Here is a 23,146-nt window from a genome sequence, read left to right as displayed (position 1 = left end):
AGTTCATTACATTCTACATATAAGTGAAATCATATGGTATTTGCCTTTCTCTGACTGGCTTAATCTACTTAGCATTATACTCTCCATGTGTATCCAGGCTGTTGCAAAAAGTAAGAGTTCCTTTTTTTTATAGCCATGTAGTATTCCACTGTGTAAATGTACCACAGCTTTTTTATCCAATCATCTACTGATGAACACTTGGGTTCCTTCCAAATCTTGGCTATTGCAAACAACACTGACATGAACACAGCGGTACATATAATCTTCTGAATTAGTATCTTGGGTTTCTTTGAATATATTCCCAGAGGTGTAACTCCATACTGCTTTCTTTAGTGGTTGCACTCAGTAAAGCTGTTTTTAAAAAGTAGTAGAGGCCCTGGCTATGGTGGCTCAGCGAATTGAGCATCAGCCTGCAAAACAAAAGGCTACAGGTTAGATTCCTGGTCAGGGAACGTGCCTGGGTTGCAGGCCAGGTCCCCAGTTGGGGGCATATGAGAGGCAACCTCACACATTGATGTTTCTCTCCCTTTCTCCCTCCTTTCCCCTCTCTCTAAAAATAAATAAAATATTTAAGAAACAGTACAGCACACTTGTTATAAAGTTATATTTCAACAGGCTGTGAAAAAATTACTTTTTAAAATAATCTTTTCTTATAATAGTTCTACATGATACTTCTTGGTAAGTGAAAGCCAAACTTCTGACATCTGGGCCTTGGAAATCCTACGTGCAGAGGCCAAGGCGTCCCACTCGGTGCTGACTAGCTGATGGGTGAGAAGTCACAGTGAGAAGATGCTAAAGATGCCAGCAAAGCTGATGCTCTCTGATGAACTCCAGGGAGGGAGCTGTAAATGAGGTGAGTGGAAAGATTATTCAAAGGACATAGCATAATTAGGGAGGAAACAGCAAAATCACATTTATAGTGTAAAACATAAACACGTACCTGGAAACTGACAGTTTCTAGAAAACAAGATTGTTTTAGTGTAGACTTCTCTCCAGCTGGCTGTCAGATTTGAAGAGTCTTCATTCCAGGCACCAGTGTGGTTGGCATAGTTGGAAGGGGTGCTGATCTGGGGTTTAGGAGACCCGTGTTCTAGTCCAGCCTCTGTTATTTATTCACCATCTAACAAACAACTGTTGTAAGCTTGCTCTATGCCAGGCTCTGCATCTAGCCCCCATTATTCAAAGTTTCAAAGCTACAGACTGAACTCAAGGATGTCACCTTTCAGAGAAAGTCAGTAAAGAGGTATGATAACTGCTGTGACAGGAAGGAGGGGACCTATTCCCTCCTGAGGAATAAACACAGAAGAGGCAGGAATGAGGAGGAGGCTTCCCATAAACTGCAGTCTATTGTTTTCTCGTTAATTGTTTGCTGTTCCACAAGTACCTCATCTCCTTGAGGAAAGGGAGCCTTTTCTATCAATTCATTTCTTAAAAACAGCTTTATTGAGACATAATCCACATACCACACAACTTATCTATTTAAAGTATACAATCCAATGGTTTTTAGTATATTCACAGATTTATACAATCATCACAAGATAATTTTATAACACTTTTATTACTGTGGAAAGAAATCCTGTACCCATTAGCAGCCAATCTGCATCCAGCCCTCCTTCACTGCCAGACTTAGCTACCACTAACCTACTTTCTATCCTTACAGATTTGCCTATTCTGGATGTTTCACGTAAGTGGAACCTTACAGTGCGTGGCCTTTTGTGACTGGCTTCTTTCATGTTTTCAAGATTCATCCATGTGGTGGCAAGTTTCAGAACTTCATTCCTTTTCACGGCCAAATAATATCCCATTGTATGAATACACCACAATCTGTCCATTCATCAGCTGATGGGCATTTGAGTTGTTTCCACTCTGGGCTATTATGAACAACGCTCTTGTGAAGATTGTGTTCAAGATTTTGAATGGACATGTATTGTCATTTCCCTTGGGTGTATACCTACAAATGGAATTACTGAATCATAGGTTACTCTGTTTAACCTTTTGGAAACTGCCAGCCTGTTTTCCAAAGTGAATGCACCATTTTACATTCTTCCCATCAATTTCTCTATGTCCTTGCCAACATTTTTTTTTCTGACCACAGATAGACCACTGGGTCTGAAGTGGTCACCTTGTTCATTCTTGTACCCCTAGTGCCTTAAAGAGAACCTGGCACAGGTAAATGCACAATGTGCTTGTTGAACAAATTTGAGAAGTAGTAGACATTTGTCATTCGAGGGTTCCCAGCATCTGACCCCCTTGACTTTGTGGTAATCTAGTGATTACTGTTGAGAAGTAGATCCCAATTGCAATGTAGAAGCCAAAAAAAATGTCAGCTCCTTATTTTCCCAGCCCTACTTGCAACCATAGCAAGAAACAAGTGCTGAACTTGGTGAAACTGGTACATCTCCCCCAGCTTCAGAGAGGCAACTGTGATCACGCAAAATAGGTTTGGTGGAGAATCCATCCTGGTGACAATGACAGATACTGCAGTGGCATCTGGTTTCCAAGAGCAACAGTGCTGGGACTGTCAGTGGTAGGTGGTACCAGTGTCCATGCCACTGAAGGGGAAGTGTAAATGGAGGCATCCTGCACTGAATGGTGGTGGCAGCGATAGACACCTCCCTCAATGGGCTGTAGTGCTGCCCAGACTTCCTTGTTTTTCCTTGTTGTCTGAGCCTATTTCTGCAGCCTTCTCAGCAATTGTGTCAGCCTCCCCATATCTTTTCAACAAATTCCCTTCTCCTAGGTCAGTAACATCAGTGTCTTCTGTTGCTTGCCACTGAGAACCCTAGCTACTACAATGAATACTGGATGGGTGGGTAGGTGGTGGGTGGGTGGATGGATGCATGCATGAATGGGGTTATGTGAGTAGAGGTTCATCAGGCACAAACGCCTTTCAGGCAGAACAAAGAGCACAGCATAGCCCTGTGCTCTTGGGGATGAAGGAGCATGGTGTACTGGGAAAACTGCCAGGAGTTCAGTCTGGCTGGGGTAGAAGGAATAAGGTGGGGAGTGGTGAGGTGTAAAGCTAATGAGACTAGCCTGGGACAGCTCAGGAAGGACCTTTATTGCATGCTGAAGAGCTTCAATTTTACCTTGAAAAAAAAAAAGCACAGAAAAATGGTCAATTTAATCAAGATAGTGACTTCAGATTTGTAATTAGAGAATATGCTATTTAAAAAGTCCTGGCAGCAGGGAGAAGACTGAATTGGAGGGGAGGAAGACTGGATACAAGAAGACTAGTTAAGTAGCCATAGCAGTAACTCCAATGGAAGATGACAAAGGTCTGAATCGAGGCGGTGAGCTTGGAGAGGAGGCATTGGATCTGAGACATGTCACAGATAATGGAGGTAGAGCCAAGAAGAATTTTGTCCTCATTTCAGTACATAGAAATGAAGGTAGAAAGGTAGATCATGGATGACTCCAGGTTTTCAGCCTAAGTCACTCAGTATATGGTAATGCCATTTACGCATGCATTCATTCATTCAACTAAAATTTAATTAGCATAGACCTGGCCCTACCTTTGCTGTGGTAACAATTACTCTATATCGGTTCAGTTTATGTGTCTTCTCAGATTTTCCGGGCCTCAGCAACTCTGGGACCCTTGGCCGTTTGCTCTGTTTCAGCTTCCACCATGAGGGACTTAGTTAAGTCCTTGCAGTTTGACTGTTGGAGGCTGACCAGCCACAGGCCCACAGTTTCCTCCCATCACTTCCGGAACCTAGGGCAGGGCACTTGCTTTCCAGCGGCTATCAAAGCGTATAGATAGCACAACTGGGCAGTGTGGGAAAGTTAGCTTTCTGTGGGACAATCTTTGACCAACAGGAGATGGGGGACATAGAGTCCCTCACTTGCTTGAATTGTTTCAAGGTATGATCATTCCATATTGTCTATATGAAGATGTCCTGTATGGCCAAGGAATTGCGCCTGTTAAGAAACTTGCAGTTTCTCTTCAAGGCTTATCATTAAGCACTAGGTATCATGTTAATGTATCACCATGCATGGCTCCCCATTCCTCCTAGCCTTTTCCCTTGCTGTTGCCACTTTGGGACAATACCTCCTAAGCAAAGCATCAGCACTTAATCCTTGCATCAGGCTCTGTTTTCTGGGGAAATGGGCTGAGATACACCCAAATGGAAAAAGAGGAGATGATGAGTCTGAGTGAACTTAAGTAAAAATGATCCATCCATTCACAAAAAATTTCCTGAGTGCCTCCATGTACATTTGAATTAGAGATACTATGGTGAACAAAACAGATGTATTTTTTGCTCTTGCTGGGCCTACATTCAGTGGGGGAGTTGTAACAAATGTTAAATCAGCACAGAAATTAATGAGCATGATAGTTCCAAATAGTGACAACAGTTTTAAAGAAAAAATGTAAACGGTAACATGATAGTGTGACTGATATATGTGTAGGGATGCTAATCCAGACGAGGTGGTCAAAGGGACAGAGAATAGGTAGAAGCGTGCTCCAAAAAGAGGATCAGGACTTCCTTCCATAAAAAGTCACTGGAAGGATGCCTCTGGAGACAGATGTATTGTCTAGCGTTGAGGGATGTGTGGATGGGAAATTTGCCCTTGACTATGAAGTAGCTGATTAGGACATATGCATGGAAAGTAATGGGAGCAGGGTGATTGAAGAAGGAGCAAAGGCAGGGAAGGGGGTGCAGAGCAGGAACAGGCAGAAGTGTTAGTGAGCAGTGCCAGAGGAGAAAAGGTAGCCACTATGTGTACAATCCCTGACACTAAACGGCCACAGAACTTGGGAGAAGCCTGGTCCTTGCTTTCCTTAGCTCCAAAATAAGAGTATTGACCAAGCTTCACGATTGTTTGAAAGCAAGGAGGAGCTGATATGAAACCTCCTCGTAGCTATGTAATTCACTCCTTGAAATACACCGTTGAAATCCTTAGGACCCAGTAGTAATTGGCTCTCTCCCACCATTAATTAGAGTCTGGCCATTCACCAGCTAACACAATTGTCAGACTCCTTTAGCAAAATGTCTTTTTCATAACTGAGGACTGTTTACAGTAAGAACAAACAATTGGGGCTCATTAATTCAATCATTAGGACAATGATTATGCATCTATTGTCTACTCTAGTTAGTTATGTTAAATAAGCTCTCCAGTCTTCATCAGAACAATTATGCTAATATGCTTGAAATTTCCCAAGAGTTTTATACTTTCACAAACTTATCCTGCCTACCAGCAGCCTGGCTCAGACAACATTGTCACACACAGGCAATTATAAACAAGGCATAAGGTCCTATTGTTGACATATGACTACAAATTATGCCCCTCACAACAGGACTTTAGATAATTTGTGCATCTGTTCTTTTAGGGGTGAGATAGTGGCCTACTTCCTACCAAATATATAGATCTTAGATATTTAAACACCTTTAGGGGAGTACTCATTGCACTGGCATTGTGACACTCCAAGTCATATTCAAACATTCATCGGATTAGCTATCCAGTGATCAATTGATCCAGTGATCAGTTATGCCTTTAAACGTATAGCCAAGAAATATAATATTATCAGCTGTCTGGAGAATAATGAGAAATATAACTTATTTTCACCACCTATTTTTTCTCAACCAGAGCCGACTTCTCTCTTTGAATTCTGAAAACCTTATCTGTATGTTTTTTTTTCTGAGTGATTTTGGCCATAGAATGAGAATTTTCCATCATGACCAACCAATGCTTTTATGATCGGTCATAACAGATACCTGATAAACACTTGCTAGATTCAATTCTTTTTTCTTGTACATGCTTTATTCTCATCTCCATCAGATGTCAGTTTTCACTTTTAACAAAAAATAGCATGTGAGTTTGTATGTGCATGTGTGTACAGAGGCAGGTGTGACATCTTTAATGTAAGTTCATTCAAAACATAAAACTTCATTGTATTGAGATAAAAATCCAGCTGGTGTTGAATTTTTCCTATTATTACTTATAACAAAAGTAACACCATATTTTCACTCTTTGCAATTTTTACTTAGATTATCTCCTGCAGTCAGTGTCCTTTCAGGTGCAAGTAGCTGGATCTTTCCTTAAGCTGTACTAATGTTCATCTCAACTTAGCTCTACCATGATGAGCAAGTATAGAGATCAGATGTCGAAGAGATGCTGTATAGCTGTACAGCTGTGACTGCAAACTGAAGGACAGGGCAAAGCTGTGTAGGATGCTTGCAGACCTACGGCACACACGGCATTCTGCTGCTCTGCAAGTGCTGTACGGCACTTTTCTTCAATGATTGTATTTTGGTAAGGGTGTGGGAAGACAACTGAGAATGAGATATTTTCCTTACCCTTCTGGAATGTAGGCAAAACATACATACAGCAGAAGCTACAAAACTGCTCAAGACTAAACCAACAGATCAAGATTAATCAAAGAGAAGTCATGATAGGTACTCATGTATCATTCTGACCACGACAGAAAATTCATAGGTGAGTGATATCCTTCTGGCTGGAGTAACCAGGAAGGGCTTTCTAGACCTGGTAAGAGAGGAATGAACTGTGAGCCGTGTCTTTTGAAAAATCAACACAAGGGTAAATATTTTTAAAACTCTAGCTACAGAGGAAGTAATAAGGAAATTTAAGTTTTCCACTCATGACTTCTAGGTTCTCTTGCCAGAAGCAACCATGATTACCACTCTTTAAACATGTCTTTCTGGTACATTTACCTACTTTTAAATTGATTCTGAGTTTTTAATTTCATTGATTTTGCAGGGTCATAAATAATGAAGGGTTAAACTAGTGTCCACTGACCTACCAAATAAGACACATTTAATATAATTTATGCAACAGGGATTAATGATGATATGTCTTGAGGTACCCTAGTCAATTTCCAAGTTGATTGCTCCCCCAGCAATCCCTGCTCCATCTGCCTTCAATTTCGCTTCTTGACCCACTTTGGTTTAGATGCATTTCTATCAGAGGGGACAGTAGGCATGTTCCAATTTCTAAGCCCTTTGGGGACTGCATGGGTAGCTAGATTGCCCCACCTTCTCTCCCCTCAATTAGAGATTAGAGATCCTGAAAGGCTTCCTAAATGGAAGAGTTAGGGACCCAAAGTCTGATGCTTTGTACAGATGGTCTTAAACCTCAAGCATATCATCCATTGGATTACTGTACCCTTCAAAGTACCTAATTCCCATAGCAGGTTCTTCTGGAATCCCAGCCGGCCCTGCTTTTGTTTCTATCTCTACTTCCCCAGATGGATGCCCAAATAAATGTACACTCTGGTCACCCAGGAGAAAATATTTGTGTGACTCACAGGGTATTTTCTCACAGGGCATTTCATATTAAAATGGTTGGCTTGTGTCAGCAGGAAGACAAAAACCAGAAGCAGGATTCCTACTTCTAAATTGAAGAGCCTTTGCCCTGGCTCACAGGTGGCAAATACAAGGCCCACGGGCCAAATCAGGCCCTCCACCTTATTTTATCTGGCCTCGCACCTTGTTTCTACCAGGCAGCAGCGCTGAGCTCTCATTTAACTGTTAAGGAGTAGTTACATTCATACAGTCCTAAAATCACACCCAGCCCTTTGAAGGCAACCTCGAGGCTGATGTGGCCCCTGAAAGGGAGTTTAACATCCCTGTCCTAGACCACCCTCTGGGGTGGCTCTGGGATGTGGCAGCAGAGGCTCAGGAGGTGGGAAAGTTCCATCAGGTGTCCTGGGTCTCCTTCACAAGCTATTTTTAAAAAGAGTGAGTAGAGCTGCCTCTAAACTGACAACAGACGAAAACCTTGGAGATCAACTTTTGAAGAATTGCTGCTGAGTAGTCTCAACTTAGCATAAGTAAACACAGGCAACTGAAGGGATGAAAATATTAACTACGATTGATTTTCTTTTAACTTCAAAGCCCTGTGCTGCTATTCACTTTGATATTATTTTATTTAATCATTGTGTAACTATATTAGAATAGCTGTCATTGCAGGTGAGTTCCATTTGCCAAAGATCACAGTTATGAACAGATCTGAATTCAAAACTACAATTTGCCTACCTCCAGGATCCATGCTCTTCATCACAACCTTTCCACGAGAAAAGTACTTCTGTTTGAGGACAGAAATGAAGGAAATTTTGAAAGGACATCTGGAAAACCTGTGAGATTCAGGGAATGGCCAAATAAATCTCTCCAGAAGACCCCTTCCTCAGGGAAGCAAGCCTTCATTTCTGAAAAGATTATACTTCAAGAACTCTTACTGTTTGAAATGGTCACTTGGTACTTCCTGTTTACTTACTCGTATTGTTAGCGCCCCTTTCCTGCTTGTTTAAGTCCCCAGTGAAATGAAGTAAGGAGTATGAGATTGAGTGCTGAACAGGGAGCCAAAATTGTCGTTTCTGCCACCAACTACCTGTGTGAGACCTAACTTTCTTTTCGACTTTAGTTTTATGGTGCTCCCTGTCTAACATAGTATATAGTAAGTGCTTAATAAATACCTGATGTGGTTGATTAATCGAGTTCAATATTTCAAGAGACTTGAGTGTTCTTAAGGTAAAAGCTAAGTTACCCGAGTGCAGTTATGCCCCCAACCAATTTTGGGCAGTGATCAGCTTAATTAGGGTCTTGCGCTGATATTGGGGGCTTACCAAGTCACCTGAGCAGCGGAAAAATGGAGAAGGTAATCCAGTAATTAAGGGGCATCGTGCTTATGTTTTAATCTTCACAAGGATCTTTCACACCATGCAGTATTAACAACATTTTTTTTTTAATCGGAGAGAACCAAGATTCAGGTTAAAACCACCTGGCATCCCAGACCTGGACTTATTTACATCTCGGACCCCGCCCCCGCTTACCACCACAAGGGCCCCGCCCACTCGCCCACTCATTCGCAAATGGGTGCGCCCAGTGTGGGTCCAGTACCATGGCTTCGCCGAACCATCTTTCTGCTTCTCTTTCGTCCAGTCCTCCGGACGGCCCCGCGTTTTCCCAGGGGATGAGCAAGTGTCCACTCTCGTCTTAGACTAAACAAGGTGGGCCAAGCAGTGGCCCCCAACAGGCCCCACCCAATGGCGCTGGAGACCGAGGAGGGGGTCCAGGGCCGAGGCACTGAAGAACCGGGGATCGCTGGGGCTGTTTTCCCACATGTGCTTCCTTCTCTCTCCCTTCCTTCCCCGAGTCTTTCCTGTGAACTCGCCGGAGATGAAGTCAACCGAAACCGCGATCGTCCCACCCCACCTCGTCCGCGCCGCCGTCCCGGCCGCGCCTCGCCTCACGCTCTACGGGGGAGGCGGGACCAATCAGGGAGCGACGTCTCCCTTCCGATTCGAGGCCCGGGATGCGCGGCTCACACCCCGAGCACCTCGCGCGCTGATTGGCTGTGCGCGCCGCCGGTCGGGCCGAGAGGGCAGGGCAGGCCAGAGGGAAAGGAGGTGGGGAGGTAGTGACCGCGACTCTCGAAGCCCTGCTCGCGCCCTGGCCCTTCCCGGGCGCTCGGCCTCCTTTTTTCCCTCCTTCGCTGGTCCCTCTTCCGTGCGCGCCGAGCGCTGCGCTCGGCCGGCGTGCCTCGCGCCCTAACGGGCGGCCGGGGGCGCCAATCAGCGGGCGGCAGGGTGCCAGCTTCGGGGCTGCGCCGGCGAATCGGCGGGGCTCGCGGTCCGGGGTGGGAGGCGGGTCTACAGCACGGCCGCGGCATCGGAGAAGCAGCTCCTAGCCAGCAGCTAGTGATCTCCGAGCGAGCCACCCAGAGGTGGGTGCGCCGCGCCGCTGCGGCGGGTGGCGGAGGGCGCAGGGCGGAAGCGGAGGTGGGCCGGCGGGCGCGGCGGGGGAGAGCTCCGTGGTCCGGGCGGCCGGCGGTTGGGGGGGGGGGATGCGGGCGCGCGCCTGAGGGGAGGAGGGGCGGTGGCGGCGGGACGCGCGTCCCCACCCCCTCCTTCCCGCGGGCGGCGGCCGGGCCCGCGCCCCCTCCTCGTGCGCCGGGGCCGCGGGCTGGGCACTGGGTGGAGGAGGCGGGGCGGGAGGCCGGGCGGCCGCGAGAGTGTTTTCAGTTCCGCCTCCAATCTCCCATTCCCTTCTCCCCTCCCAGCCCCTCATCCCATTCGGAAGAGGAAGGAACAAAAGGTCCCGGACCCCCGGCTCTGGCGGGGCGGGACCCGGAGCCTTGGTCCAGGTAAAGCTGAAACGCCCGGCGGGCCCTGGGGGCTAGGGGTGTGTTTGTGCTGGGCTCTGGTCAGTGAGGCTCGCTGCGCCTCCTGGCCACCCGGGCTGGGGGCTGGTGACTGGGGTGTGGCGAGGTCGGGGGAGCCGTGCTCCCGGCCCTCGGGGTACGGGAACAGGAGGCCGTTTGGGCTGGCGGAAGGGAATGGGTCGGCAACCGGAGTGCCTCCTACCTGGCCTGGGGGTTCGCTGCGGCTTTTCCCCTCTGTCTCGAACACAGTTGGTAAGTTTGTAATTCTGATTTTCAAAGCCGGAGGGACAGAGCTCTTGTTTCGGGAGTGGTTGAGAAACAGTGTTAGGAGCATGCGATACTTGGCTTCCACTTTTTTTTTTTAGTCCCCCCCCCCATCACTTTTGGTCCCGTAACCTTTGTTAACCATTATATCCTTGGAGTTTTGAAGTGCTTGTGTGTCCTCTCACACAAGCATGTATACGGCTGTTACTCTGTTGAGATCCTTCTCTCCTCGTGAAAGTTGCTCTGAGTGGAGCCTATTAGGTTTTATCACACATCTTTAGAGAGCACGCTAATTGATTTCACGTATTTCAAACTTGGTTTCCAAACTGCAGCTTTAATTGTTTTCTCTCCAGGGATACTGTCCTTGGATTGGGTATTTTTGTCTTTTACTTAAACTTAATCCTTATGTGGTTAATGGTTTTTTTTTTTTTAATTCTAAACAAAGGAAAAACAATTCCTAGGTTGGTTTTGTTATTCCTTCCTTTTGACCCTTTAGATAACTAAATACTACCGGTTTGTTGTCCACTAAACCTTTATTTAAAAAAAAAAAATCTCCAGGTCAAAATGAATTTGGAACTAGCATTTTCTGTCATATCTTGCTTGTTACAGTTTGAGCTATCCTAAATTTTGGTGTTTTAAATTTTTAAATGACACATGTAAGGTAATTGTTAATAAGTGATCACGCAGACTTCCTTGGGATAATTTCACCTTTTCAAAAGTGACCCTTGAAATTTGAATTAACTTTAGTTCTGAATGATTCTGTAATCTTAGTTTCTTTTCATTTCCTCTCTTCTGATTTCATATGAATTGAACATGTACCACTGATTGTAAGGATGTTTTACTTGAGCCTAATAAGATAATAAATTTGCTGTTACTCTGTAAATGCATTTGTTATTCTAGCTGTCATCTGCTTTAAAGAATGTTTTTCTGACATGGTAGTGTAAGCCAGTTAGTTAAGAGTTTGAGGAGTTTTAATGTGAATAAATAAATACGCAACTGTAACATAGATTGGAGAAGTAATGTAAAATGGACTCATAAGTGTATCATAGTTTGAGGATTTTCTTATTTGCCTTAAGAAAACCATTCAGCAAAAAAAAAAAACAAAAAGAAAACCCTACAGGATATCCATAGAATTTTCTCCATGAAAAGATCATTTAGCAAACATTTACATTCAATTTAGAAAGTAGCACCGATTTAAAAATTAAAGTTCCTTAGTGTTTGCTGTAGAATTAGTTGTGGTAGAAAATAAGAATAGTTCAGGTCTTGTGGGCATTTTTAAGGTGAGTACCCACTTATACCCTTAATGTTACAATTAATTGACTTGAAAGTAATTAATGTAAGTGATTGGAAATACCAATTTCCTGGCTTGTTTTAATAAGAAATTAGAGCTTGTTTTTATATGCTATACCTTCCAAAGTGATTTAACATTGTACATGTTCAACAAAAGTTAGATTTTTCAAGGTTGTGACTTATCTGTACCTAGTCATAAGTGGTCAGATTTCTACACAGTCTGTAAGGTTCGTGAAATAGTAGTCTTGTGAGAAACTGCAGGGCAATTTCCTGTTGTTTGTGGCTTGTCAGGCTTGGTGTGTGTTTTAACTCTGAAGAAGGAATTTGGGGATGGTTTTGTGTATTTAAGCAGAAATCTCTTTAATTGAAACAAAAGTTGTTTCTGCTGCAAGAATGGCAAAAGTCCTTTTCGTATTCATTTTGTAAGTATTAGAATTATGTTGCTCTAATCTTGTTATTTTGGGGGAAGACGTGAGTGAAAAACACTCATTTAGCTGTATAAGCTGCTGATCATAGACCTATTGAATTTTTACATTTCACAAATATTTTCAGGTGTGGTTTTTATAAAGGTCTGAATGTTTTTCTTTTATTGTTTGGTTTTGATTCTACCGGTTTTATATTGTACGACTCCAAAGGACTTGTTTGTAGCACTTTTTAATGCAGGTGTATTTGTAATGTATATAAAAGCTGTATTTAGTGCATTCTGGCAGATGGAGGTTTATTCATATTCTTGGGACAGAAGTCATTTTTAGAAGATAGAGAGGGGCATGCGTGTCTTGGATTCCTTGGGTCTCATGATGGGAGTAGAAGAGCCATTTTTAAGCTTAGTTTCTGTAAGAGGAAAGATGTTTTCCACTAGGTATTGCAAGGGTATGTCAGAAAATGTGAAAGAAAATTTCAGAACCAGTTCAGGAGAGGTCAAATGTTTATTCAACAGATAACTTGCACTGGTTCAATAAGTGCAAGTTATTTACTTACTCAACAAATAAAACAGTCTTTGATGTGTGTCAGGCCCTGGACTAGGCAATAAGGTATCTAACAAGGAACCAGTATACCCACGTCCCTTAATGAGATTAGAGAAGTAGAAGCTCCTCCTATCTCTTGCCCTGTCTTCCAGTGTTGAGAGTAAAAAAAAAAAAATCATGTTTTGCAAATTGAGGGAGCACGTAATGCATTACTGAGCCAATTTCTAAAATATGCTTGCATTGCTTTCCATAATGTAGAGGACAGCATGAGGGTTGTCAAGTGTTAACTCACAGTGTCACTGGGAGCTGTCAATGTGTGGGGGGCAGAAACTCACCACCATTTTTGCACAGTCCATACAAACTGAAGATATGGCCTGTGTTTCACAAACATTTGTTGCTGAGCAGATGAACCCTTGTAAAGCTAAGCTTAATTTGGCCTTAGTTTGTTTATCCATTGTTCTTTAGTTATAGAAATTGGTTAGGGGAAGAAAGCAAACTTGAATCAGTTAGATTTCAATAAAAGCATCAGAAATAAAGTGTAAAAACAGTTAGCTAAACCAAGAATAAGGATTGGGTTGCAATATCATGTATTGGAAAGGCCATGGCTTTTGGAGAGAGAGCTAAGCTAGTAGTGGTTTCTCAGTTACTATATTGGGCAAATTACTGTGGGTTTCGGTTGTTTTCTCTCTAATCCAAATGATTTGTCTACACTCTCATCCTTGACCTATTATAAAAAGCATTTGAGAAGCACACACTAAGCAAAGAAGGCCTGGGGAGTCAAATTGTCCAAGTCCATGTACCTTACAGCTTTAGTCATAGGAGAGCCATTGAGATCTTTATGCAGAACCTGTTGGCATTTGCTTCAGGTATTTCTAGCAAGGAAAGTTACCTGGCTTCTAAGTCCACAATAGATTAGAAACAAGTAGGCTGGGAGTAAAGTGGGAGGTTAAGGGGGATGGAAGGTGGAAAGGTGGGGAACTGTTTCCCACTGTTGTAAGAAAAAACAGATGACAGCCTGGTAGAGGTAGTCTACAAGACACAGAAACAACCATTCAAAGCCTATCCAGCATGTCCGGGACCATTCAGTGCAGGACCAGACCAGAAAGAGTAGTAATGAGTGTTCATCAATTAACTTAAGTCAAGTTTGGGGAAGTCTTTTTAAGAGTGCCGCAGTCTACATAATATACTTTAGATTACCATTCAGGATGATGAACAAATGTTCTTAAAAGGATAGAACATTGTACTATACGGAATAATTTATTTCAGAGAAGAACTACGGTATGTACCTGCTAGGACCAAGATGTTTTTCATTTGGTTTGCCATTGAGTGCACCACGATGACTGACTGAAATGCCTTTCACCCTAAGCTCCGGTAGTACAGGACGGTGATCTGAATGGCCTAGCACCCCATCCCACACGTTTTCTTCAGAGTTAATTCTTTTTGTCATTCTGCAAGGGTGTCATGTAAAACTTTTCACTCAGTGTTTGAGATAGAGTATGTTAGAGATTTCCGGGGGCCAAACTAATGTAGACATTTGGCTAATCTGTGTGTTGAGGGCTGCCTCTTATATGTGACTTCTACCCAATATTAACTTTAATACATTTTTTGGATCTTCCTCCTTCCTACCTCACTGTTACTTTCTAAATTACCAACTCCATCAAATACTAATTGGTGACATAGTAATAGCCTTGACTATATTTTAAAAAAACACGATTTTTTTAAACCAGTAGTACAAAAGTAATCAAGTTTTTTTTTCCCCTTTAAAAATGCACAGAGGCTTATTGCTTGTCTTTTGTCAGTTTTGAGCATTTTTAGATTCGTATAATTGTGAGGTAGTCAGTTAGGACATATTTCAATAGTGATTCTGGATATATATCTCCAGGATAGCTCTTAGCTTCAATTTTAGTAATTTCGTGTATGAACAATATAATTTTGCCAAGCCGGGTAGATTTAGACACTGCCTCTGGTCTAGTCAGATGGACAGAGATACGTGGGTAATTCTGTGACTTAAACTTAACATTCTAGGGTCTGAGTGGTTCTCCTTTCGCCCAGGGGCTCTTTTTAGATGTAGTGAACCTACAGATAGGATAGGTATTCGGTAAATTAATGTGTTTAGGTTTGTACTCGTAAGAAAACAGATCCTGAAATGATTCATTCTTATTAAACTGTGTGAGTTTCCTATGAAATTGTCACTAATTCTTCCAGGTGGTTCTATAATTTTTCAAAAACTGAAATTACTTTGGCCTCAAGACTAGAGCAGTGGAAAGTAAGTGTAGGCTTTAGTTGCAGTCCGTTCAGTACACACATCCAGTTTGCACTTGAAAACCTGCATTTCTTTGAATAATGCACAGTGCCCTACCCTGTCTCCCATCCCTTTGGGGGGCAAGGGTGTAGTTTCATGTTCAATGTACTCCGTAGAGAAGAAGAAGAATCTTCAGGAGCCACTGGAAGTTCGCGTTTTTAATTCAAAAAACAATCTGAGGAAGTAGCATAGTAAATCTGTGGTCTGGTAATTTGCCTGTGTTTAAAGTAAATTCGCATATGCTGCTTCAGCTTCTTCCAGAAATTCTTTAGAGAGATAGTGGTTAAGGAATTGTGAATATTAAGGAAACGCTCCTTCTTAATCACATCCTTCATTACACAATGTGGGGCGGTGAGTCTGATTTGCAAAGTTCACAGAATGAACTCCTGATAAATGGTGCAGTGGAAGCTACACCAATGAGCTTTCTCCCTTGATTTGAATGAACTATGGAAACTTTTTTTAAAAGATGCTCTATCTGTGGCAGTGAATGCAAATTTTCCAAGTTTAGACCAAGTTTTTCCCCCCAGGTTTTACTTTATAGACAGGTGGCTAGGCTATATAGTTCATGTAAACTGGCCAATTAAACGTTTTAAAAAATAAATTGTTTTAAGTATGAGGAGGGTCCAGCTTTAGCCTGAGGTTTGTGCATTGACCATTTCTGCTCTAAATCACTATTCAAACTTAAACCATGCGCGAACGTATACACGCAACACCCACCTATGCACAGAACAGCATTGATAAGGCTCGTAAAAAATGAAACAACAAAATAACAGGCAGAACCTCAAAATGCAAGAAGAATGGATGGGTGCTGAAGCCCTGCCTGCTTAGTTTTTCTGTCATTCTTACCCCCAGGAAGCCTGGGAAGCTCCATTAAGGAATAATAGATCTTAAGGAAAAATGGTTGCTGTAGACTGTGCAGTCCAATATGGTAGCCACTGGCCAAATGTGGCAGTTTAGCAGTTGAATTACAGCACCTGTGACTGAGGAAATGAATCTTATTAACTTGAATTAATTTTAATCTAATAGAAGGTTCCTTTGGACAGTGCTAGCAGACTTTGCTTTGATTGCACCATATACATCTGACCTGGGTGTGAGCTGTTGCTCAGCAGAGGATCAAGACAGACCCAGGAATTTGAAGGGCGAGTGGAGTACTGAATATCTGTGCTGATTTCAGTCTGGACCTGTGTAGTCTCCTGATGAATGGATGCTTTTTCATAATCCGGGGGTGATAACCAGTATTTTAAGTTTATGTTTACAAGCTGATTATAGAATTGTAGATTCTACTCAGGAAACGTAAAAGGAATATAACTCAAGTAAAAAACAGGTAATCTCCTTCCACAGCAGCCCCTATATAATGTGGCTTTCACTGAAGTAAGACTACTTTTAGGGTTAAATTCAAGCTCCAACATTAGGTTGAGCAGTTCACACAACTGAACACAGGAATGTTTTCTAGTTGCTTTTGTTTAAAAGGCACGTTACCCATCATTCTCCATGGGGCCAGCTTAAGAGTTCCAGTTGGCAGTGTGTTTCCTTACTAGCTTACAACTTTGGAAGAAGCATAGTTACAGTGAGAATGGAGAAGTCTTTTTTTTTTTTAATGATTTTTAGTGTAGTTTTATTTTTTAAGATGTTTTCTGTTTTACTGATTTCTTTGACTAAAGAACTTGTAAAAATCCAGGTCATAAGTAATCTGCTTTTTTCTCTACCTTGTGTAATATAGGCTCATGGATTGCCAAAAAATCTAGCAGTGATTTTATACTATTTTTGGCGGGACCTTCAGTGTTCTTTATGGAGGCAGAACCATCAACATTTCAAGCTTTTTATTTTGCAGTGTCTAACTTGATTTTCTCCTGAGGTAAAACTTCATATAGGTATTTGGGAATATTTTTTATTTGCACTTTGAAGCTATTTGAAATTACAGTACATTTGCTTTCTATATTTAATCATTTCCTTTGTTCTAGACTTGAACTCTGTGAAATGTTTTTTTGCCGCTCTTTTTCATATTCCCCTTTCCACTGCCTTTTCAGAAGTCATCAGTGAATTCTGAACTGCCAAGTTTAGCGGTTTTTCTCATTCGTTCTGCTTCCTTCAGCCTTTGCTGATACTGACTCTACTCTCTCTAGATCTCTTAAAATCACAGACGGGCTGGAACAGACACAGATGATTAGGTTCTTTTCTCCAGCTATAACTGTCGGATAAAATATCAGACCTGTTTTCTCTTCCGTATAGTTGATCTACAGAGAGAAAGTCCTCAATAACCAGAAACTTAGGAAAGTCAGTCAGTGTTAAGGACAAACTGGCCTTGGGGAATTAAACAGATAAAGAATCTAGTAGCAGGGGACGGGGTTGTAATGTCATTCTGGGAAGTGAGATAAAAGTCTGGGAACTGTATGCTTGAAAATATATATACTGTTCCGATATCACTGAAACATCTATGGCCTCTGGAGGGAAAAAGCCTCAAATCTCTCAATGGAGGAACTAGAAAATACTAGACTTTATAGGTGGACTTTAAATACCACATGAAGTCCAAGCAGGGTCAGTAAAAAGCAAGATACCAGCTAGGTGTAGAAAGTGGGGCTTTTTAAAAAAACACAGCTATATATTAATGCAATGTGAAAATCAAAAGTTTCAAAGAATATATGCCCAAAAGTCTCTTGATGTCAGCCTGTCCCTTGCCACCCAGTTGCCTTTTCAAAGGCAAGCAGCATTACTAGGTTTTTGTGAATTATTACAGAGATTTTATGCATGTAGAGCACCTTTGTGCATATAACTTTTAGTACAAGTGGTCATATGTTTTACTTAATAACGCATCTTGTAGATTATTCCATGCTTATACATGAGTGCCTTGTTACGTTTTCTTTTGGTTGTGCAGGATCCTTTTGTGTGGTTGTCTGTAATATATTTCATCAGTCTTCTGTTGATGGACTCAGGTTATTTCCAGTCCTATGGCATTAAAAACAACGCTGCAACAAGTAACTGTTTATAAATCACTATACATGCACGTAAGATAGAGTTCTGCAAGTAGGTCAGTAGATATTTACTTTTGTGGATATATTTTAGGGAATGCATTCATTTTTCTTTTGAGTAGGTAATGCATGCATCTGGTACAAAATTCAAAAGGAACAAATTAGTAAATAATGAAAAGTAAGTCTCCTTCAGATCATTGTTCTACTACCCTGGTCTACTGTCCAGAAATGTAACCACTGTTACTATTAGCTTCTAGCCACTAGCTACCTGTGGCTGTTGAACACTTGAAATGTAGCTAGTCCAGATTAAGATGGGCTGCAGGTGTAAAATGCACACTAAATTTATAATACTTAGTCCAAAAGATAGAATATAAATTTGGATGTATTGGGGTGAATTACTAAAATTTACTAAAATGATTAATTTTTCTTATTTTACTGTACTTTTTTGATGTGGCTAGTAGAAAATTTATAATTATGTATGCGGTTTGCATCGTGTTTCTGTTGGACAGCACTGGTGTAGAGAAGTATATTCATGCATACATAAACATGTATTGATACATGAGAATTCCTCTAGTCAGGCAGGGTTATTATTTTGTTTCTTTTGCATTGTAGTCTGTGGGAACAGAAATCTCTTGCTAGGATGTTGTGTTATTATTTACTCAACCATTTACTGTGATAATTGTTGGCCCTGTCAGTGAAAGTCATGCTTCCGTTGACTACGATGTTTGTTAACTTCGGGGTAAAACCTGGGGTCAGCCTTGGCTACATGTTCTTGAACCTGCTCCTGTTGGCACTGGTCGCTTCTACACCTGGTACCCAGCGGTCAACCTGGGATCCCCCTTCACCATCACCTGATGGGGTTTCTTCTCTCCTTCCTTATATCTCCTCTTGTTTTTCATGCCCTGCTTCTGATGAAACATATTCCTCAGGACTGTTTTTGAGAGAGAGTGTGGAATAAATATTTGGTTATATTACATTACACATCTAAAAATAATACCTTCATTCTACCCTGATTGGGTAATAGAATTCTGGGTTGGAAATAATTTTTTCTTAAGTTTTCAAAATAATGAAGGCATTGCTGTATTGAGTTCACTTACGGTCTTACTGTTAAGAAAACTAAAGGGATTCTGATTCTTTGCCATATGAACTGTTTTTTCTCCCTGGAGACTTTAGCCTCTTTCCTCGTCCTCAGTGTTCTGAAGTTTCACAGCCACTGGCCTTGAGGTGGGTGTGTTTTCATCCATTGTCCTGGGGTCTTCATGGGCCCTTTCAGCCTGGAAACTCCCATCTTTCAGTGCAGGGGATATTTCTTGTTTTCTTTGATTAACCCCTTCATTATTTCTAATGTCTCTTTGTAAGTTCAATTTGGACATTGAACCTCCTGAGTGGTCCTCCAATTTTCTTCACTTTTCTCTACTGTTTTTCATCTTTCTTTTTTACTTTCTGGGAAAGTTCCTTTTATTTTGTCTTCTAACTCTTCTGTCGATCCCTTCCCACACTCCCACCCCCATTTCTGCTATCTCGAGCTGTCCAGCTCTTCAAGAGCTCTTAATGAGTGTTCCCTCTGTACAGCGTTCTGCTCTTGCTTCAGGGTGGCTATATCTTCTTATTTCTCTGTGCATACTGATGATTTTTACAGTGTTTTCTTTCTCTGTATAGTCTCAAATTTCTTGAAGTTGCATTTTTTTGTTTGCCTCCCCCTCCCCCCCAGAGAGTCAAAGTAGTACTTGGTTAAGAAGGTAAGGGTCTAACAAGCTGATGGGAAACTAAGTATGTGGGTGAGGCTTGTCTCCTTTCAGTTTCACTGTAGAGAGATCTGAGTGGGCTGTTTGTTGGTAAACTCTCAATATTAGTATTTGTACATTTTTCCTTTTGGGTTGGTGAGGTACCCCAGAGAGGAGTCTCAGTCTGACTAAAGGGGTAAGGTCTAGCTCTCGCCGCTAGTATTTTGCCAGCCAGAACCTGGTAAAGGAAGGGATGGGGAGTCTGCATTTATACTCATGTTCATTTAGTTCTCGCTTCTCCTGTTGGTACCCAGGCCATCGCCTAGTCTAGGGAGACTATTTACCTTCTTCTGAGGATAAACAATTAGCCCTTGGGAGAGGGGCAGTTACCCATCTAATAAATGCTTCTCAGATGTCTCTCTCCCAGTCCCCCAATCCTGCCTATTTCATCTCCTTTCCCCTCAGTTTTTGCTATGACCAGAGTTGTTACCTAGCCTTTTCAGGATCCTGCCTTGTAAATCAGGACATTTCCCTCCAGCTAGGCTAGAATTGGTGGTCTCTCTTAGTAGTTCACAGTCACTATTCATCCATCCATTTTCTAGTTGTCAAAATTTTGCCCATTTCCTCTTTACTCTTCTCCCTGTCCTTATGAAAATGTGTTTTCTTTTTAAATTCATTTATTATGGTTTTTAATACACTGCTGTCTTAATCTATAACCCACTGATTAAAGTTTCCTGTTAAAAATGTTTCAAGATTCAGACTGCTGTTTATCTACACAAGTTTTTGGAGTATAAGTAATACATTTATTTATTCATCATGAATTGCATTCCCAAATATCTCTTGTACACTTTGAGAGAATAAATTGTGAATTACCATTATGTCAAAAAAATGTTTTGAGGGTAACCCTTTGAAAGAATATGACTCCAACTCAGTGGGGATGGAAGGATGGAAACGAAAATTTGATCATTTCAATAAAGGCAGGAAAGGAGGGAAAAAGAAAAAAAATGTGTAGGAACTAGAGAACACAAAATGAGTCGATAGAAAAATAAATATCTTCATAAACCTAATACATAACTTCAGATTAAGCTTGCTGGTTAAAGGAGAATGACAACTTTTTTTTTAACACCATTTGTGATTTTAAAAAGATAATCTGTAACTTCTGGAAACTAATCACATGAAAGTACCAAATTAGCAAATGTCTTAAAATCTGTATATAAAGCATAAATTATGCCCAATTTTAAACTCTCATTTATTAGTGTACCATTCAATCTTAAGGGGGGAAAAATGCAGCTCCAAAGATACTCTGATACCATTCTTTAAAAGGAAACTGTTCTTTTAACTTTACACCTGCCTCACACTGCAGTTTCAAAACACGTCATTTAATTGTCTGGGTCATGGACGTTTTCAAGATGAGATTTTATGTTTCCCTCCCGTAACACCTGGTTATCAGAAAACCCATGCTTTCCGTCATTAGAGGAGTTTGCTCCTGCCAATGTTGGTGTATTGCTTCCAGAATTCTTCATCCTCGTCTTTGCTTCTGGAGGCATTTCCTCTGGATCTTCATCTTCACTAAAAGCTCCTGCTAGTGAAAGGGTGTTTGGAGCAAGAGTTGGAACTGTTTCTTTAGGTTTACTCCATCCAAGTTAGGCGGATATGGCTGAGGCTTTCTTTGTCATCTGACCGTCCATGGCAAACCTAGACTTGGAGATCTTTGTAGGCTTTTTTGGCAGCTTCCGCAGTTGATCACTTCTCAGTGCTGTGACTGGAACTTCCCCTCCATTACCCTGGGGACTCCAGCTTACTGCTGCTTCATAGGCTTCTCTCCTGCCTTTCCAAAGGCCCACCATTTTTGCTGCTGCTGAGAGTGAACACTTTTATTAAATCCCAACAAAACACTTTTTATTAGTAGACACAACTAAAAGGATGATGACATAATTTCAGAGTAAAGGAATGAATAAAGATACATACTAGTTATAACCTCTGTCATAGTCCATTTGGGCTGCTACGACAGAATTCTATACACAGGTTGTCTTATAAACTACAAATTATGTCTCACCGTTCTGGAGGCTGGGAAGTTCAAGTTCAAGATGCCAGTAGATTTGGTGTCTGGGGAGCACCTGCTTCCTAGTCATAGACAGCTGTCTTTTTGTTGTAATCTCATAAAGGGTGAGGGAACTCCCTGGGGTCTCTTTTATAAAGGCACTAATCCCATTCATTGAGGGCTCCATTCTTGACCTAATCACTTACCAAAGGCCCCACCTCCAGATACCATCACACTGGGGATCAGGTTTCAACAGGGGTTTGGGGGGAGTGGTGACACAGATATTCAGTCTGTAGCATTCTGGTAAAATTGGCAGAATTACAAGGACAAATCAACAACTGTATAATCGTAGGAGTTTTAACACATCTCAATAATTTAAGAAAATGTAGATAAAAATACTGTACGGGGTTTTAAGGGCCTGGGAGTTGCAGCTAGCAAGGGTGCGGCAGAGTGTGTGTTCTTTTAAGGACCTGTGGAGTTTTACAGGAGTTGTTCTTATACTAGACTTCAGAACAAATGTTAACAAATTCCCTAAGAATTTACATGTTACAAATCACATCTTGGACACGAGTGCAATTAATTAGAAATGTAACAGGAAGATAGCAACAACTCGCAAATGTGAAGGGGTATAGTGAAAAGATTATTTCTGAATTTATGAGATGAAGAACAACTCATAAAATTTAGAAAAGTGTTTATTTAGACTAGAATGATAAAAATGCTACCGTCAAAACTGGGCTACAGCAAAAGCTCATTTGCCTATATGGGAAATTTTAGGTAGATCCTTAAATGTTTATTAGTAAAGAACTAAGTTAAAATTAATGAGTTAATATACAATATAATGAGTTAGAAAAAGGAGAGAAATAAAGTTCAGGAACATTAATAAAAATATATATAAATGGAGCAACTAAAGCAAACATGCTAAGTTGAAAAAACTAAGTTTGACTAGATCGATAGGAGAAAAAGAAGGTATAGATGTATTAGAAATGAAAGGCTTTGACTACAGACAAACTGAGGTTTTGAAACTAAGAACACTGTTGAACAAACCGCTTTTTGACTTTAAATTTGAAAAATGTAGAATAGACAATTTCTTTTTTAAAAATATATTTTATTGATTATACCATTACAGTTCTATTCCCCCCTTCATTCCCCTCCACCTGTACACTCCCTCCCCCACCATTCTCCCCCGCTTTAGTTTATAACCAGGTGTCTCAAGTTCTTTAGATTCTATATTTCCACTATTCTTGCCCTCCCCCCTATTTTTTACCTACCGTCTGTGCTACTTATTCTCTGTACCCTCTCCCCCCTTCTCCTCATCCCACTCCCCTGTTGCTAACCCTCCATGTGTTCTTCATTTCTATGGTTCCGCTCCTGATCTAGCTGTCCTCTTGGTTTGCTTTTGTTTTAGGTGTGGTTGTTAATAACTGTGAGTTTACTGTCTTTTCACTGTTCATATTTTTTATCTTTTTTTTTTA

At 41.4% G+C, this 23,146-nt stretch overlaps 1 protein-coding gene and 1 long non-coding RNA gene across 3 annotated transcripts in view; one reads left to right on the top strand and one right to left on the bottom strand.

Moving 5' to 3' along the window:
* Positions 1-374: 374 nt before the first annotated feature.
* Positions 375-1,444, bottom strand: LOC118980421 (uncharacterized). Its single transcript, XR_005065105.1, has 3 exons — positions 941-1,444; positions 696-842; positions 375-410 (listed from the first exon to the last, which is right to left on the bottom strand). It is a non-coding gene; the product is annotated as an uncharacterized LOC118980421 (long non-coding RNA).
* An 8,149-nt stretch (positions 1,445-9,593) lies between these two features.
* Positions 9,594-23,146, top strand: part of SMAD2 (SMAD family member 2) — a 78,003-nt gene continuing 64,450 nt past the window's right edge. Inside the window, exons 1-2 of one of the 2 annotated variants that reach the window (XM_037033953.1) lie at positions 9,594-9,684; positions 10,021-10,104. The gene's annotated coding sequence lies outside the window, so the exon portion shown is untranslated. Of the gene's footprint in view, positions 9,685-9,718; positions 9,740-10,020; positions 10,105-23,146 lie in introns of those variants that run through there. The other variant, XM_037033959.1, reaches the window with a different exon arrangement.

This window comes from Sturnira hondurensis, unplaced genomic scaffold, assembly GCF_014824575.4.
Source record: "Sturnira hondurensis isolate 20B ecotype Veracruz unplaced genomic scaffold, ASM1482457v3 Scaffold0001872, whole genome shotgun sequence".
Classification (NCBI taxonomy): domain Eukaryota; kingdom Metazoa; phylum Chordata; class Mammalia; order Chiroptera; family Phyllostomidae; genus Sturnira; species Sturnira hondurensis.
The sequence above is the reverse complement of the archived record's forward strand: the minus strand, read 5'-3'. Positions and strand labels throughout refer to the sequence as shown.